Source organism: Rattus rattus, chromosome 4 (assembly GCF_011064425.1).
Source record: "Rattus rattus isolate New Zealand chromosome 4, Rrattus_CSIRO_v1, whole genome shotgun sequence".
Taxonomy (NCBI): Eukaryota; Metazoa; Chordata; class Mammalia; order Rodentia; family Muridae; genus Rattus; species Rattus rattus.
The window spans coordinates 121,644,356-121,648,584 of NC_046157.1; positions in this window are offsets into that span (position 1 = coordinate 121,644,356).

Consider the following 4,229-nt stretch of genomic DNA (forward strand, 5'->3'; position numbering starts at 1 on the left):
ATAAGTGGCCATGGTCACTGTCTCTTTACTCTGTATCTGCATTTTTTATGTACCTGGCTTCAAGTACTTTAGTTTTTACTTCTGGTTGACCTGCTGAGAGAGGGCATGAAGGGCTCTGGTGTTCTTTACAGTGATCCCTGTTCTTTACAGTGATCCCTGACCTGGCTAGGTGGGTAGGTTCAGGCAAGGGGGAGAGAGGCAGGGAGGGGAAACAGCTTTCACTGGTCCTTTTCCTTTGTGCTGCTGCTTGGGTTGCTCAGGCTGGGCTGAGCCAGCAGGAGACTGACTAGCCAGCCTAGGGGTGCAGGGGAGTTTCTGATGGTGATTTTGGGGAGAGCAGATCTCTTTCCCAAGCGTTGGTGTTACAGCTCTTATAACAGAAGCTCTCACACAATGGAATAATTCCTGCACACCTTTAATTCTCAACAGGACACTTAAATGCAGTTTTTTGGATGAGTCAGTGTCTGACAAGTACTTCCTATTGGTTTGGCCTGAAAGCGTGGGAAGACCTCATCTACATATTCGGGGATGTGGCCCTGCTTCTATGATTGATCTATCTTGAGTCTATGTGACCTGTGGTCATGTCCTCACCTGTGGAAGAGGGGCTTGGGGCATTGCTCTACATGACTGGTCTGTCTCAAACCTCTCTACAAGGGGTTTGTGTGTGTGTGTGGGGGGGGGTGGCTGCAGCTAGTGAGGACTTGATCTGAGAGGCTGGGAATGTACCTGCCATCTCTTTTAGGGTCTCCCAGGGATTTGACCTATCTTGACCAGGAATCAGGATACCTTTCACTGCCCACTACCCCACTATCTGGACTATTTCTGTTCAAATGAAAAGGTCTCTACCCAGCCTGAAATGGTGTCAGCAAAGACCAGCAAGTATTTATATCCAATGGCCCTTGTTTAACTTCAGTAAAGTCCAATTCCTAGAATCCACCAGGAAATGCAAAAGGACTATATGTGCCCTCGAGATGGTGTGGCTCCTGTCTTGGAGAAGATGAAGAAGTCTGTGCTGCATGTACTGGTATCACAAGTCATATTTGATTGCTGTGCTCCTGCAGCATAGCACCCATGCCCTGCGACACTTGTGTAAGCAACATACTTGACTTTCCAGTGACATTCATGGTCAGCCATAGTAAACAGTCTAGAAAGGGAGATTATGAAAATGTGAATAAAATCTATTTATAGGGGTCTCAAGTGGGCATTATAAGAAGTTATTATTAACTTAAGATGTCAGAAGGATAAAGCAAACCAGGATAATTATGGTTGGTCATGGAGGATACGCAGGAAACTTGTCCCAAGGGGGACAAGGATTTTGTTTCTGACAAAGTAAATTTCAAAATAGAGGAGGAAGATGATGATCAAATTCCCAAATTCTACCTCAGAGGACACAGCTACCTCCAATGGCTGTGACTCAGGGTCCCCACTTAAAGACACTGGCACAGAGGAAAGCCTGTGGTCAGTCATACCAATAAAGAGAGATCAGAAAGAGAAGCTACCTGAAGACACGTGCTTGCATATTTGGAGGAAGAGGTGCTGGAACACAGCTGTGACCCACATACCTACTGAAACCTGAAGCAGTCATCCTGGCCTGGGCTGTTTACCTTAGCAGTCTGATTTCTGGGCTATCCCCCAGGTACAGTCCCCTCAGAAGAGCTGTTCAGCACACCGTGGAGGGTGGCAGTTTTGGCCAGCCCAGACTCATGATGGAGCATTTTGAAAAGCTCATCTTTTTAAAAGTGAATCTCCCCTTAAAATGCTTTCAGTATTGAACTCAAGAGATGGAGGCACCTGACTGGAAATGTGCTTCAGAGTGCTAGCTATTGTACCAGGGCTGACCCACATGGCAGGGCCATGTAGGACACCAGACCAGGCATCTGGGGCTACCTGCCAGTTCTCACCATAATATCCACATGTGTCTTACTCCTCCTTCAGGCCAGGTATCAAGGTGCAGTTTCAGAAGCCACTAGAAACAAAGTCTTGGCAATTATGAAATATATATATATATATATTTTATATAATTTATATAATAATATATATAATATCGTTTAAAACTATAAAGTTTTTTTTTGAAGGCGATAGTAATCTGTTTTACTAGAGCAGAAGGAAGATGTAATCAATTTTATTGCGTAGGGTTTTTATTCAGTTGTGTAAAATCCACAAATCAGGTGCTGTATTTTAATTAAATATTATCTTAATTGCAACAAAACAGCTTTTTTGGCTGTCAAATAAAACCTGTAAATAGGAGGTGGAGGTTAAGCCATCCTGACTGAACAGTTCTTAACCTCAGTCTCCAAGAGTATGTTGAAGAGAGGGTATTCTGGAAACTGTTTACTGAGACAGAACCAGGCAGTGGACTGAACTTGGGCATATCATGGAGTGTCAGTCATATGGCTAGTTGGTCATGAAAACGTACCCATGTCGGGTGTTTGCATTCAGGTTTTACATGGTCAGTTAACTCAGAGATATCCCACTTATCATGAAATTGGATCCAAGTTTTAAAGTCATGACAGGAGTCATATATCACATATTACATTAATTTATAATACTAACAAAATCACAGATATAAGGTAACAGCAAAAATAATTTTATGGTTGAGGTCACTACAACATGAAGCATTAGAAGGATTGAAAACTGCTACTTTAGCAGAACAGTAGTATCTTCCCTTATGTGCACGGCCTATGTAGTCTCAGATTCTTTCCTACTCCGGAAGTATCATCTCATGGAGTGGGACATAAATCCAGTCAGATAGTGGTTTGAGATGCCTGTGCTTCCTTATACTTAGGTAATATTTATTTCATTCTCCGATTTCTGACAGGATTGAAGATATAGTCCCATAAGCAAACTTCAGTTGTTTAACATTAAAGACATGATATAGAGTAGAAAGCATGGTTTTCAGATAGTGAAATCTAAACATAATTTAGGAACAGAATTGTAATTCTTTAGGTTAGGAATGATGGTAGAGTACTTTATCTGATTAACAAATATGATAGACTAGATTTTATTGTATATCATACTTTGTAATTTACATGATTATTATGGTTCTGTTCAATTTATGTCTGAGAGAGGAGGTTTTTTGTGTTTTTTTTTTTATTGGACAGAAAACGTGAGATATTGATGATGGTTCTGATGCTTTGAATGGGATTCTGTGTTTACCAATACTGAAGGTCCTTGCTCTCAATTGGTTTTTTTTTCTTTTCTTTTTTTCGGAGCTGGGGACCGAACCCAGGGCCTTGTGCTTGCTAGGTAAGCGCTCTACCACTGAGCTAAATCCCCAACCCCTCAATTGGTTTTTGATCTATCACTAAAGTTGCAAGTAGCCAATGACTGAGCATGGGGCAAGACACTGAGAGTTGCTTGGGTCGGATGCAGAAGGGGTGGGTGGAGAAGAAGGGGATACAGTAATGACAGGAAAAAGGTCAACCAGCCATGTAAGTTTTCGGGGGAGTGGCCACCCGACTGGGCCTAGGGTACAGGGGAAGGTTTAGGAGTGCCCAGTCATGGAACTGGAAAATATCATCCTGAGTGAGGTAACCCAATCACAGAAAAACACACATGGTATGCACTCATTGATAAGTGGATATTAGACCAAATGCTTGAATTGCCCTAGATGCACAGAACACATGAAACTCAAGAAGGATCACCAAAATGCGAATGTTTCACTCCTTCTTTAAAAGGGGAACAAGAATACCCTTGGCAGGGAATAGGGAGGCAAAGTTTAGAACAGAGGCTGAAGGAACACCCATTCAGAGCCTGCCCCACATGTGGCCCATACATATACAGCCACCAAACTAGATAAGATGGATGAAGCAAAGAAGTGCAGGCCGACAGGAATCAGATGTAGATCTCTCCTGAGAGACACAGCCAGAATACAGCAAATACATAGGCAAATGCCAGAAGCAAACCACTGAACTGAGAACGGGACCCCCGTTGAAGGAATCAGAGTAAGGACTGGAAGAGCTTGAAGGAGCTTGAGACCCCATATGAACCACAATGCCAACCAACCAGAGCTTCCAGGGACTAAGCCACTACCCAAAGACTATATACATGGACTGACTGACCCTGGGCTCCAACCTCATAGGTAGCAATGAATAGCCTAGTAAGAGCATCAGTGGAAGGGGAAGCCCTTGGTCCTGCCAAGACTGAACCCCCAGTGAACGAGATTGTTGGGGAGGGCGGTAATGGGGGGAAGATGGGGAGGGAAACACCCCTATAGAAAGGGAGGGGTG